General features: G+C 41.4%; 1 protein-coding gene across 1 annotated transcript in view; it reads right to left on the bottom strand.

Moving 5' to 3' along the window:
- Positions 1 to 15,495, bottom strand: part of LOC134213169 (uncharacterized) — a 319,429-nt gene that overhangs the window by 124,866 nt on the left and 179,068 nt on the right. The window contains exon 3 of the mRNA XM_062691850.1: positions 15,297 to 15,338. The gene's annotated coding sequence lies outside the window, so the exon portion shown is untranslated. The remainder of the gene's footprint in view (positions 1 to 15,296; positions 15,339 to 15,495) is intronic.

Below are 15,495 nucleotides of genomic sequence, written 5' to 3' on the forward strand. Positions count from 1 at the left end.
AAGGCAAGAGGACGACAATATCAACTACTAGAGACTTCCAACTACAACTGAAGATGTCAACATCAACCAAGAAGCGCTATCTCAGACCCGTGAAAAACACGTACCAGAGGATTGTCAGGTAAGCAACACCCCAACCGTTGATATATTCACCAAATATTTTATTCATCTGTGACATGTCACATGCAGGCAATATTAACGTAATAATCTGCATGCACATGCATGAGGGCTTCGTGGTCGAGCGGTTAGCGACGTCAATCGTCTACACGCATGTGCTATAGAGTATGGGTTCTGGACCTCTGGTCAAAGACAGCATTCCTGTCTTTTTTAAGACACGTTGCAATCGCATGATAAAAATCATCAATACCTGAATGGTTTTCTACCCCTCTCTTACTAACAGAAAAATCAAATGATATTAATTCTATATATCACAAAGAACCATGGCTCCGTAAAGTGTAATACACGCCTGAGCCTACCAAATAAACGAATTTTGACAAAAAAATACCTGAATGGTGGACATCGGAAATAATGATTTTTTTTCCACAAGATCAGCACTTCCCCAGACTTTGCCGAATCGTTCTGGAAATGGACAAAATTTCAAAAAATACATGTTTCGACCTAAATCTTCCTCGATCCCAGCAGGCAACAATGGCTCTAAGCATCAATTTACTTTCGTACTTAATAAATTTTGACGTTTACATCTCCTTCTCTTTCGTTCCTCATACACTTTGACGTTTACTGGCCTTGTTGCTTTCTAATTTCTTTGCAGCGAGAAAGAGGCAAAGCAGTCCGTGCAGTGCCCTATTGGTGACTTCTGCGACTTTTCAGAGGTCTCAGCTGACGAACTGTCATCAAGGCCCCAAACGTCAATAGCATCCTAAACCTGAAACTCAAACATATGATTGCTTCGTTTTTCGAGAACCTTTCGCTGATTTTGAATCATTGCCCTCGAGTCGAGGCCTTGACTCAGCTACTTCCACAGTCCTAACAGTCAGCGAAAGTCATCTCCATTCGAAAGCCAGCTTCCGCTCAGAGTCATCCGTTGTCTAAAAAAACACCACAGCGTCTGGCTCGTGAAACAGTTTAGATTCCGACGCATTTCCCAAGCAGTACACCCTTATATTATAAGACCTGCTTTTGATCCCGGAATCACAAAACTGTAGCAAACTCCGACTGCTGGCCAATGGCAGTCATTGGGTTGGGTGGCTTGACTGCACGATACTATCGAAAGAGCTTCTTGGAGTTGTCTTCGATTTCACCGGAATGGCAGATAGCGGTGACGAAGATAATGATTCGTGACAACGGAGGTGAGCTGCGATAGCGTCTTTCTGGAAGCAGAATGATGACCTAGTTGAAGAGCGGCGGACGTTGTGACTTTGGTTTGTAACAATGGGGGCGGTTCAGTTGAAAAGCTTTCGGCAGCTAGCGCTTAAGGTACCACCCAGATGCACATGGATGTCTGTTATCAGCACGATACACCTGGTTCTGGATTGCAGAGCAACTATTCGTCGCTGGAGCCACGAACGCGGCACTGAGACCACGGCTGTGATTCACGATTCGGAACCCAACACAAACTAACTTTCGGGGTTTCAACTCACATTTCGCTATAAAAAAAATAAGATGCTACCGAGTATAAGTCTTTCGCTAGGTTTTCTTTTCAAGACACTTCTTTATCCAGCAGTGAACATCAATTCTTCAGTTCAGTGGATTTCTTCGCCCACTTGGCACCCTGATCATTTATCGCTCTGGTGAGCTACGCACATATATCGACTGTCTCGTGTCCATGACCGTTAGGGCAAATCGTATAAACTATCACCATTTTGTCCCTATTTTCCGTGATCAAGGCTCTCAATCAATTAACATTTGTTACCCACCTGTATCAATATAACAAAATCAAGTCATATATGAGTTACAGAAGCCAAAATGGAGTGACTTGTGCTACTCGGGTAGACCTATTCACCTTCGGCATGTTCGAACATCCAGAATGTGGTATTCTTCACTGTTCGAAAATGGCACCTTTTTCGTCTTAAAATGTAGTGTGATCACAGCGGCGAGCCAGCCTAGGGCTGAAAACCTCTTCAATAAAGACATTAATAATAATAGTATTGTGATCAGAGCGCTTATGGCCAACATCTACGGCGCCTTATGGATCTAGTACACCTCTGGTGGTGCAAAAGTCCGACTTGAAAAATCTTCAACCTATGCGATGTCCAGCTAACGCCATAACCTATTGTCATGATAGATTTCGGTCGATCTCTTTTATTTCTTTATTGAGGCTGCCCCGCCATGAGCCTCCGAAACTGCCTCTTCTAAATTGAAAGAGGAAGTGACATTCATAGATATAACACTAGAAACGCGGAAGATGTAAGAACACCTAACTTTTTGCATGGAGCTTCACAAAATTCTTTGTTTTTTAAAGGTATCAATGATTTCAATTCGATGCCTACGCTTATCAAACGTGCAACGACATTATCACAATTCAAGAGACTTTGTGTTTCACACGTAAAAGCTGTATTTTAAGCAGCTACTTAGTTGACTTTTTAAAAATCATTAATTATTGTATCTTGACAAAGTTTGACCTACGGATATTTTGTTTGGACAATTGTGTTTTTCAATTAATATTGAGGCACCAATAAACTATTTTGTTCGCCTCGATGATGGATTTTATATTTATTGACGTAATTGTAATTTGACCTTTTTCTTGGGTAATCTACAAAAGTTTGAGTCTCGCGCGCGTGAAGCAGATATGAATGATTTTTAAAATTTATGTAAAGACTTGCGCTATTTCAGCTGTTTCAATGATTCTGCGGATTAGTAATAGGCTATCTAGTACAGTTTGGTTTCCGCGGTTGATACCGAAACTTTTGATATCGACGGAGCGGTAACACAAGTTTTGATTTTGTTGACAACGACATAGTTTATTAGATTAATATTGATGCTTTCGAGTGGCTAACGTTACTTGTAATAACATGAAACGCGATTCTTGGTGGAACTTTTAAAATCTGTGCGAGAGGTATCATGAGTTTTGCATTTTTATGAACTCGAATCATCACTACTGATACTTATGAGAATCTGTAGATGGAATGAACAGTTTTTTTACATTCAATATTTTTGCTGGATAGTAATGGAAAGTTATGAAATTTATATCTGTGATGGTAATCAGATCGTTTTTGTTTTGTTTTGCAAATCTGATTAAATTGTTGAAAAATTTAATTCAATTCATTATCTTAAAGATAAATCGTCTAGCTCAAACCTTTGTAGGGGTATATGGCGGGCCCATCATCATCATCACCATCATCATTTGAAGAGGGAAGCTTCGATGAAGGATAGTCGTTTGAATTATATCGTCTTCAAAACTGCCCTCCAATTGCTTTGAAAAAAATCTCTTCTTTTTATATGTCGTTCCGTAACGAGACTTATAGAGCCGTAACGTGGATTCCCAGCGCCCTTGGCGAAATATTTTTGACGTAGGACTTACGTCTTTCTTTACTATACTGGGTGTCATTCAGATTTTTGGAAATCGAGAGCGTTACGCTGGAAGGGAAGATTTTGAACGTTACTAGCGCCTTTATCTTTCGATGGATTTTTAAGATTTATATATCAATCGACTCGGACACTCTTCACCATTTTGCCTATTTCATTGAAACTTAAGATTATTAACAATAAGCTATTGAAAATTTCAATTCTTGTCAAAGCCAGTAAAAATTTCATATATAACCAATCCCGTGCATTCCTAACACGGACATCAGAATGCGGTATGTCACGGGCCTTCGGGGGTACCGGAAGATTTTCTTTGTGTTAAAAGAAGCAGAGCCTGCCGTGTACGAGTCATTACAATTTGTGACAGCAGCGCGTACTGACGTGCTTTTTGCTCGCTCATTTTTCGTTTCGTTCGTTAGTTCGTTCGTTTACCTACACAATTACAGCATGCAGTCACCAGCGGTAGAACTGCCGGTGGGTCTGCGAATATGCAAGAAAGAAGTGGGCGCATTTTTTGTCATTCTGTGCTTGATGATGGTCGGACGCAGTGGTCTCGGTTGCGATGGATGCAATCGCCCATCGCATGGCTCGGAGTTCACGGCTAGAGGCCGATGATGGCAAAGGCAGCGAGGGCAGCGGTGGTGGATGGAGAAGAATAAAATTAGAGAGATTTGGTCTGCTCATTCAGGTGATTGGTGATGTACTATAACAGTTCTGATTCCCCAGCAAAAAAAATCAACACTGATCAAAATAAAAATTTAATTAAAATAATTATTTTCATTTATTTGCAGAAGGCATAAGCAATTAAAGATGCACAATCAGCAATAGTGTTAATATCCATTTTAGATTCGAAAATTTCGCTGTGTTTTAAAAAAAGTCCGCAAAAAATAATTTCCAGAAGAATATTTAAATAAACTTTATCTTATTCTTTGTTTTTCAGTTTCTGAGAACTTGAAACTTGACGTAGACTCGAAGTTTGGAATCAAAACATTAAATAATTTTTCGTTGACGTATTAGCAATACCTCCTCTATTATAGTGGGGTTACTGCTCCTTGACTTGTTTCTCATTGTTGTGATTTTTAGCACGCATGTTAGCAAAAAGAAGCAACGAAATTGGTGCTGTATTTCTTTGTTTGGAAAACGGGACAGTTCCCCTAAAATAGCACATTTTGCCCAAGTCTGAAATTTTTTTAAATAGAATTTTTAAACTTCAAATACTATCATCAATAAGATATCTATAAATGCCCTACATTTGCTTGAGTAAAGCAATTCTAATTATGTAGGGGAAGAGGCCCCAAAACGCCCCCCCGATGCAAAACGCCTTTTGTGGTTTCCCTCATATTAACCGTCCTTAAGATGTCCGTAACAAAACTAGATCTAAAATTATGTAGGATAGGCGAAGAAAGTTTCAAAATAGTGCATGGGAAGGTCGGAAAAACCGAAAATTTCCACATTTTGAAGAAACATCTAACATATTGGCGAGGCAAAACGTCCTAGTGGCAATAATCTACAAAGTACTTGCGTCTCCACGGACTATCCATACTAGAATGCTGATTCGCCGACGCGTGGTACTTTGTTCCCTAGGAGCCGCCAGCTAAAAGGCGTTTTGCCTCATGAGTTTTCCGGCAACAGAATATCACCACTTTTTTGAAATGTGAGTATTATCAATATGATTGGGATTTTTTCTTATTTTAACATGGCATCAGCTAGCTATATTGTTCAACTGTTGCGTGAGGTAGAAACACCCATGAAAATCGTTATAGCTGAGGCATAAACGCAGTCTATGCTTAGCTAGGGCATATTGCCCCTCCTTCCCCTATTTAATTATTAGTTTTATTTCCAGAAGTTTTGAATAAACAAGTTGCTAATAATTCTACAAAGCATGGAAGTTGTCGTTTCCAATATCAATACCTATAATCAAACTCCATAGATCTAAAAGTTAAATGTAAATACGTTACGTTTATACAAGTCCTACGTCTACTCGCGGTTATGTTAAAAACATTACCCATTGCTTTTTTCACTAAAAAAAGAGAAATATTTTACATTCAAACATTTTGAATCTTAAAGATTGAAGGTACTTCAAATAGCATTCAGTAATCGGAGCTTCCCCTTAAAAAAAAATGTTTAGTGTTTGTGAAATATAGTAATAAATGTAAGGAACCTTGAAGAGTCGTGGGCATTTTGGCTCTTCATATGGAATCTGTGAAAACATCCAGAATAATCTGGAAGATCATTCAATTTGCTGAAGGCTCGTGATCGTGACAAACCTCATACAAATTCCAGATAATTGTTGAGTTAAAAAAATCAACTCTGAAATGAATCGGCTTATGGTTGAAATCGCTATCGGATCGTATCGAATCCAGAAAAATAATGTTTTAGAATGGGTCAGTCAGTGGTTTGCAGGCACTGTTGTGCTTCGTTGGGTCAATAATATACAACTTTGAAGTCCATCGCCATGGAAGCAGAAGGACCACGTTGTGAAGTGAGGCGATGAATACCTACTTTGTGTTGTGTTGTCTGTATTGCGGATTAATTTTGCTAGAGAAGATAACCAAAGTCTTGAGAAATGATAACCAAAGTCCAAAGTAGTTATTCAATCTCTGCCCTTTTTTACATTCAACAGGTTTCCCTTTTTATCATTGAACATGTACCTATACGTAAAAAAGTGTTCCCAAACTCGTGAACCAGCAAAAATCGCGGTCACGGATTCGATAACACCAGTCACGTTATCCAGAACGTTCCTGAAAACGTGACTGTTGTTCCCGGAAACGTGTATCTAAATACAACGTGATCTTGTTATTTCACGAACTCTTCATGTAGGTTTTAGAATCTTTATAAGTCATTAGATCAAAAAAGCCCTTCAAAATGTGGTCAACTAATAGTGTCCAAAAATGAAAATCCCATCCACAAATTTCATATAACTTTTTGAATAATAGATTTTGAGACTTTTTCTTGGCCCCTTGTTACCGGTTCCGGAAGTCTCAGTGAAATCGAAATAGCGGTCAAAACTAAGACCACACCATTTGACATGTTGATTTGAGATACCGTCGTCGGGCGTGGGTCAAACAGAGATGAGAATGGTTCACTGTTTCAATTACTTAGAATACTTGTAGTACAGATTGAATGTACCTGAGGGCAAGTAAACTAAATTAAAAGAGACCTATTTGAACGATTTTGTTATCCGACCTCCAGACTGTCGATGAGGACGCTGCCCCATTCTGACCCCCCAAACCCATTGTCACCCCCGACGACGGTACGGTAAGACCACATCTGTGAGGGTGAGATATATTTTACAAAATGGGCAGTTGACCTTCAGTGTGTGCCTAGATGACAGGTGCAACAATCTTCCGTATTACGTAAAATTTCATGGTCATTGAGCAGCCAATAGCAGACCATGACTCGAGCTCAGTGAGAACGATGACCCATTGTCACCCCCGATCAAGGTGAATACATTACTAGGTGCTCCAATCTGCCAAGTTTGTGGAAGAGAAGAAGGCGGGGGTGAAAAATTCATTTTCAGTGCAAAACGAAAACAAACCTGCTGGCTCTCCCATACTGAAATCCAAGATGGCTGAATCGTGAATTTGGCAGATTGGAACACCTAGTGGTGTATTCATCTTGCCCCCGATGACGATGAACAAAAATTCTTTGAGTGATTTAGATTACTGAAAATAACGTCCTTTGGACTTTGTAGTCGGTTTGTCATTAATTGGCTCTTTAACTAATTAAATTGTTCTGTTCATCATGCCACAGTTCTTGATTTCGGCGCCTCCTGAGGGCTGGCGCCCTTGGCGGGAGCCGACCTGGCCAAGGAGGAGACTTATGATAATGTACGTCTAGGTTTGGGCCCCAGTCAGCCTTGCGTTAAGCATAGGATTGCCAATCCGGAGATGGCGAGTTGGATTCTCGGTCCGGTCTAGGATGTTTTCGGGTGGGAAACATTCTCGACTCCCTGGGCATAGTGTATCCATTGTACTTGCCGCACAAGATACATACATACTCACACTCATGCAAGGGCGAACATAAAAAAAAGCTTTCATTTAATGACTTAGGAAATGCGAATAGAATACTAAGTTGAAATGTAGGCTAAGCTTCAGTTGGAATGTAGAGCTATAGAAGAAACGTCATTTACAATATCCATATCATTATAGAATGCGTTAAATTTCACGCAGGAGTAATAAACTCATCTTATTAATAAAAACGAAAAAATATGTTGGTAATAAATAATGGAATATCCAAGTCAAGTGCCCTATTGATTTATTTTTCTGTTCAGATTCTAACTACACAATTACCGACAACCGACACCCGCCACAGTTAAGCTATACATCCGCTCGGTGTTTATGTTTATGCTGCGAAACAAGTGAAACACAACACACAACATCCTGGCGAGCGTGGGCCCCGTTTTAGCAGCGGACTGTTTGAAACAGTTTAAACGTAAGGAACAATACGAACACATTGTAAACACTTTGCACCGCGTATAGGTACGACCCACGAAGCCGGTTGAACGGTGTTCGATTCAGTAGCTGTATCACCTGCCGTCTTCTGACTCACCACTGACTGTACCTACATACCCTTGTCGTCGCCATCGGCTTGTTGCGGTTTTGGGTTACACCGAATGTGAAGACCCAAGCTAAAGGATGGCTTAAACCAATGCGAGCTTCCCGTTATCGTCTGAGGTCTGCCCGGGAGAGGAACGGCATGATTGTTTCACCCCTTGTCACATCGAACCGGAAAAGGGTATCATCAATTTGAAAAAATACGGCTCTGAGGATTCGCCGGGATATAGATTGCTAACGTAAGCAAGCGTGCGATGTAAGCTACTGACTGGTGTGCAGAAGGTTCTTCTGGGCTCGGTACGCTGAAAATTTATGTTGGTTCGAATGGGTATGTGGGTCGGTCGTATTTTATACTGAATCATTTATAGCTTTTCGCAGTGAAATAGAGTTGTATGCCATACAAGGTACTGATGAATTTTCCGTTCGACAGAGCAAAAGCGTGAGATTTCCAATTAGGGCGTCACAGATTTAATGAAGACAGATCAAGAATCCTTCAATAGTCATTCGGTTTCTATCATTTGATACCACTTTTCAAAAATGGTGCTTCCATATATATGAGCCTTCATAGCTCAGCGATAGTACATGTGTGCCCATCGAAGCAACAGAGAATGATTTGTTTGCCGCCGCAAAACGAGAGAAATTCATACGAGTTCAATTTGTAATTTTCATTCAAATCTCACATAACAATAGAATCTAATCTAATCTACTACAGAAGCATCGAAACAAAATCTACATCAGAGCTAAGAATTATTTCGTATAAAAAGAGTGCTAAGCACGCAATATGTTCTGCTTTGTACACCCAACCGGCGGTTGTCAGATTTTCCAACAATTCTGTATAAGAATATACCAAAACCTGTATAAGAACTGGGCAAATGCGAAATTGCTAGATTATTATAAAATTATTGTATAAAAATCTAACAATTTTGTAAGCTTCTCTAACATTTTTTGTATAAAAATCTAACAATTTCGCATATGCCCAGTTCTTATACAGGTTTTGGTAGATTCTTATACAGAATTGTTGGAAAATCTAACAACCGCTGGTTGGGTGTAGTGTTCGGAAAAAAAATATGTATACATAGTAGCAGGTAGCAAAGAAGTTGATCAAACGGACGCTTTTCAACATTGATTTTTTAGCACATGATTAGTATCTATAGGTTGAGCAGATTAGAACTGTGGGCCAATCTACTTCGGATCAGCATAGCGGTGAATGCTATTTTCTAACGTTGGAGGCGACGGTTTATCCGGCGCCAGACCGCATAATTGAAAATAATATTTTACTTTACACGAATCTGAGAAAATCAGAAAATCTAAGAATCTAATAAATCTCTGGGCAGCACACATGTTGCACATAAGTTACTGTAACCCCTATATAACCGAATTTAGTTACATTTGAGTTGCTGCAACCAAATTGGTCTGGATTGTGCTGCTAGGGATTGTATGTAAGACCTTTCTTTTGGAAGGAGATTCTCTATTCATCCCGTTGATTCGCATGAGTGCTCATGGAACAGCTCCACACATTTTGGCCCTTAATCAGGAATTCGATGAAATACAAACATTAATATAAACATGATCAAATCGTTTGTCAAATATGACCAGTACTACTGACAGGTGCCTTACTACAACAGATGGTAGTATCATCATCATCATTAGACAAATCTAAGAGTTTAAATTTTAGTATTTTATTGAGTAACCACCTAATTTAAATTGAGTATGCAGTCAATTTTCACTCTGTAATGATGGCAAAAAGATGTGCGGTTTAGAAATTAAGAAATGAATAAACAACGCCAGAAGTCTCTCCATAAGATCCTATAACTTCTTCTTCTTCTTCTTCTTATTGGCATTACATCCCCACACTGGGACAGAGCCGCCTCGCAGCTTAGTGTTCATTAAGCACTTCCACAGTTATTAACTATATCATGAGGCTAGCACGATGATACTTTTATGCCCAGGGAAGTCGAGACAATTTCCAATCCGAAAATTGGCTAGACCGGCACCGGGAATCGAACCCAGCCACCCTCAGCATGGTCTTGCTTTGTAGCCGCGCGTCTTACCGCACTAAGGAGGACTAAGGAGGGCCCTAGATCCTATAATATTATGCATGAATTTGGAGAATTTCTTTGAAATCTCTGAAGAATTACTTAAGGCATTCAATAAACGTTTTCTGGCAATTCTTAAGAACTCCAAAATTTGCAGTAATATAATATTGAAATAATCATAGCTCATGAAATATGTGAAAAACTGACCAGAAAACTAACAGGATATAGGCAATCCAAGAAGATGCTTGAAATTTTTCAGAATTCAAATCAATTTTATACATCGAGTTTCCTATAAGACTTTGCGGACAAATATAATTTTCGGAACCCCTTGAATGGAGGTTTCCGAGCCTCTTGAAAGGAGGCTTCCAAGCCTCTTGAAAGAAGGCTCCCGTGTCTCTTGAAAGGAGGCTTCCAAGCCTCTTGAAAGGAGGCTTCCAAGCCTCTTGAAAGGAGGCTTCCAAGCCTCTTGAAAGGAGGCTTCCAAGCCTCTTGAAAGGAGGCTTCCGAGCCTCTTGAAAGGAGGCTTCCAAGCCTCTTGAAAGGAGGCTTCCAAGCCTCTTGAAAGGAGGCTTCCAAGCCTCTTGAAAGGAGGCTTCCGAGCCTCTTGAAATGAGGCTTCCGAGCCTCTTGAAATGAGGCTTCCGAGCCTCTTGAAAGGAGGCTTCCGAGCCTCTTGAAAGGAGGCTTCTGGGCCTCTTGAAAGAAGGCTTCTGGGCCTCTTGAGAGGAGGCTTCCGAGCCTCTTGAAAGAAGGCTTCCGAGCCTCTTGAAATGAGGCTTCCGAGCCTCTTGAAAGGAGGCTTCCGAGCCTCTTGAAAGGAGGCTTCCGAGCCTCTTGAAAGGAGGCTTCCGAGCCTCTTGAAAGGAGGCTTCCGAGCCTCTTGAAAGGAGGCTTCCGAGCCTCTTGAAAGGAGGTTTCCGAGCCTCTTGAAAGGAGGCTTCCAAGCCTCTTGAAAGAAGGCTCCCGTGTCTCTTGAAAGGAGGCTTCCAAGCCTCTTGAAAGGAGGCTTCCAAGCCTCTTGAAAGGAGGCTTCCAAGCCTCTTGAAAGGAGGCTTCCAAGCCTCTTGAAAGGAGGCTTCCAAGCCTCTTGAAAGGAGGCTTCCGAGCCTCTTGTAAGGAGGCTTCCGAGCCTCTTGAAATGAGGTTTCCGAGCTTCTTGAGAGGATGCTTCCGAACCTCGTGAAAGGAGCCTTCCGAGGTTCTTGAAAGGAAGCTTCTGAGCCTCTTGAAAGGAAACTTCCAAACCTCTTGAAAGGAAGCCTACGAGCCTCTTGAAAGGAGGCTTCCGAGCCTCTTTTAAGGAGGCTTCCCAGCCTCTTGAAGGGAGGCTCTGAGCCTCTTGAAAGGAGGCCTGAGCCTCTTGAAAGGAGGCTTCCTGAGCCTCTTGAAAGGAGGCTTCCGAGCCTCTTGAAAGGAGGCCTGAGCCTCTTGAAAGGAGGCTTCCTGAGCCTCTTGAAAGGAGGCCTGAGCCTCTTGAAAGGAGGCTTCCGAGCCTCTTGAAAGGAGGCTTCCGAGCCTCTTGAAAGGAGGCTTCCGAGCCTCTTGAAAGGAGGTTTCCGAGCCTCTTGAAAGGAGGCTTTCAAGCCTCTTGAAAGAAGGCTCCCGTGTCTCTTGCAAGGAGGCTTCCAAGCATCTTGAAAGAAGGCTTCCAAGCCTCTTGAAAGGAGGCTTCCGAGCCTCTTGAAAGGAGGCTTCCGAGCCTCTTGAAAGGAGGCTTCCGAGCCTCTTGAAAGTAGGCTTTCGAGCCTCTTGAAAGAAGGCTTCCGAGACTCTTGTAAGGAGGCTTCTAAGAAGCCTCTTGAAAGGAGGCTTCCAAGCAGCCTCTTGAAAGGAGGCTTCCGAGCAGCCTCTTGAAAGGAGGCTTCCGAGCAGCCTCTTGAAAGGAGACTTCCGAGCCTCTTGAAAGGAGGCTTCTAAGTCTCTTGAAAGGAGGCTTGAGCAGCCTCTTGAAAGGAGACTTCCGAGCCTCTTGAAAGGAGGCTTCCTGAGCCTCTTGAAAGGAGGCTTCTGAGCCTCTTGAAAGGAGGCTTCTGAGGCCTCTTGAAAGGAGGCTCTGAGCCTCTTGAAAGGAGGCTTCTGAGCCTCTTGAAAGGAGGCTTCCGAGCCTCTTGAAAGGAGGCTTCCGAGCCTCTTGAAAGGAGGCTTCCGAGCCTCTTGAAAGGAGGCTTCCGAGCCTCTTGAAAAGAGGCTTCCGAGCCTCTTGAAAGGAGGCTTCCGAGCCTCTTGAAAAGAGGCTTCCGAGCCTCTTGAAAGGAGGCTTCCGAGCCTCTTGAAAGGAGGCTTCCGAGCCTCTTGAAAGGAGGCTTCCGAGCCTCTTGAAAGGAGGCTTCCGAGCCTCTTGAAAGAGGCTTCCGAGCCTCTTGAAAGGAGGCTTCCGAGCCTCTTGAAAGAGGCTTCCGAGCCTCTTGAAAGGAGGCTTCCGAGCCTCTTGAAAGGAGGCTTCCGAGCCTCTTGAAATTTTTGTGTTTTCAGAAAAGATGTTCCAATTCACATTCTCTATAGCATTGCAGAGGACAACCACTGGTTTTGTGCCCCTACGTAAAATTATAATTCCATACAAGGGGGATAGATCACTGATATAATATTATCAAAAGGAAGCCCAAGAAATTTCTGCTGTCTTTCAACTCTTCTGGAGACACCACGTTGCTAAAATGTAGTTTTCAGGCCGAAAACTGAAAAACGCACGTTTTGGGGGCTTTTGGATCAGTGTACCATTTGGTACCCCCAAAATGGTACCAGGAGGTTTTCATGGTTTGGAAGGCGTTCGCTAATATTGTTAGCCCATTTGTATAAGAAATACTTCAATGATGCTTTCCTTCTTGGGGAAACACCAGGCTTATTTCATTATTGTTTGAACGCATAACTTTTTCCTTGATTTTTCCGCCCTTCTAGACGCAGTTTTCTTTTCGTATTGTGCCTGTCTGAGTTTACGCGACGCGATCCATGTAAAGGAGTTACATTTATTATCAATGGACTGTCAAACTGCTCTTTCCTCTCATTGCTTTTGCTATTACATTTTATGCATCGGTAATTTTGACAATTTATGTTATTATTTTCAGGAATTTTTTTCAAATGAGCGTTATAGATTTTAACCTTGATATTTGAAATGATGATTGCGCGCTTCATTCAAAGTTTTTTGGTCAATCAATGTGTCCACCAGAAGGAATGGATTCCAATCTATCTGGTAGAATCGTCAGTGGAACAAAATTAGCTTAAAAGAGAGCTTTAGCTGCTTCGAAATTCAAGGTCAAATACAGTTACGTCTATTTGAAAAAAAAAGTTCCTAGATTAATTTGTTCATATGAATAAAATAGCGTTGTGATGTCATGTTTTTATGACATCGAGTATTGTTATTTCTGCGCTTCGGCAATGTTCAAGAATCAAAGGTTTCAGCTCATGTGATGGTAACGGTTTATTGCCTGACCAAGAAGGAAACCCAGCTGTTTTGAATCAGTACAAACTGTTATGACTTTGAAACCAATTTTATGGTTTGTTGATACGGATACCGAATCTAATTCAATCTTTAAACGACATTCTCCCAACCAAGGTATCCCAATCAATAAGACATAAATTATCTTGAACACTCCACACACATGCCTGCCGGTACCTATGTGGCAGGCACGTTGTTTGCCAAATCCTCCCTCAAGCATTTCCATCGAAACGTCAACCATGATGCTAAAGTCCTGATCCTTTATCGACGACGCCTTCCCGGAGCATGTGTCGCTCTCCAGCTTAAAACTGCTGTCAACCAGTGCCGACGACGGGGCACAAGCCCCAGCGGTATCCTTCGCAGAACTTTGCCGGAACGATTTTTATGAATATTTCATCGCACATGGGATATTTAGGGGGCTGTCAGACGAAGACGCCGACTATAACGACAAATGTTATGCTGGGCCATTGACCACTTTTAACGAAGTCAAACATATTAGCTGGAGTGTGCTATACAACTTTTTTACACGGAAGCAAGGAAGCATAGCAATAGAGCTTCGAAGCCATTCAAAATCAAGCAAAAAATTTGTCGTGCGGGATTGATCAAACACATTTCGGTGAAGGGGAGCGGTTTTACAGGATTTTCGTTTTTCACGAATTGGCTTGCACCGTAAGTGAGTACACCAGTTTCTGCGAAGCGATCCGACAAAAAAGGTACAGGACTTTCGGATTTACAGCGGAGTGGGATTGGACAAAAATGGAACTAATGTGTTGGATCAGTATATGAACAAATTCGAAGAAACACTTTAGTCATGATTTCATACACTAGCTACAGAACCAAAAACATACATATCGTATATTTGAACAGTTTCCTCTTTAGACTTCTTGACTAGCTATGAGGTTAAAGTCTCACCGTGTGACGGTATATGTTATCAAAATGGCTATGAATATATGCGTTAGTTATTTCATTCGCAGCCACAAATCTACAGCTTATAGCTTAGTGACACAACATGATATGAGAGCACACTTAGCCATTCGGTGAATATTTCCAATCCCCTCGTAGATCCACTTTCCCACTGGAATTTGAAATGGCAACCACATTGTACCCAGGACGTCGCGATATTTTCTATTCGAAAAGCTCTTCATGCGAACTGAGAATCAAATTTGACATTTCCAGATCAACCATTATAGACCTTTGCCAGTGGTGTAATTGAGCTCAAAGACGCCCTATGTGTATGTTTAGGAATAAACAATATGTAGAGTCTAATCGAGAATAGTTTTGCATCGTCTCGCGATTTCTCTGTAGTGTAAGATCCATAATATTAATTCCCAAGTATCATTCATTATATGTACAACAACAGCGCATTACAATTAAGTTACCCAGAATATGAATCCATAAAGTTTATGCCTAAATGCTGACGCAGGTTCCTCATGTCCACATTCTCTTATTCTGATAGTTGAAAACGGTGAATATAAGATTTTATTGCTGCCACCCAGTAACGATGGTAATATCCTGAGAAACACGTGATGCCACAATCTCCGGCATCATTACCATCGGAGGGTGCTGTCTACAGGAAGTTTCGATCACGAAAAAAAGGTAATTTCGTGACATGGATTCCGATACGGTGGAAGAAAGCAACGTTTTCCAATTTTCGCACGGCATGTGTATGTAAGAGGAAAACCACTCGGTGCAAATTTGTACTCCAAGTGAGATTTTTGTCTCGATTTCTATTTGCAGTAACAAATGTGGCTTTATTCACATGAAGCTTGAAAATAACGACTGCGGAGTCTTACTTACTTGGGATTTGGGATGTACGTGCCTTGTACAGGTTATGGCGTTCTAAAAAAGAAAGAAAATAAATTGATTAGATATTGAATCCAAAACAAAGTGATTGGCTGACCTTTTGATATTATGATTAACATCAATCAAATATTTATTCGTCATCAGTAAAACAAATAGTTAGGAAAGCTTTGATCACCGCGTGACTTTATCGAAA

This window comes from Armigeres subalbatus, chromosome 2 (assembly GCF_024139115.2).
Source record: "Armigeres subalbatus isolate Guangzhou_Male chromosome 2, GZ_Asu_2, whole genome shotgun sequence".
NCBI lineage: Eukaryota > Metazoa > Arthropoda > Insecta > Diptera > Culicidae > Armigeres > Armigeres subalbatus.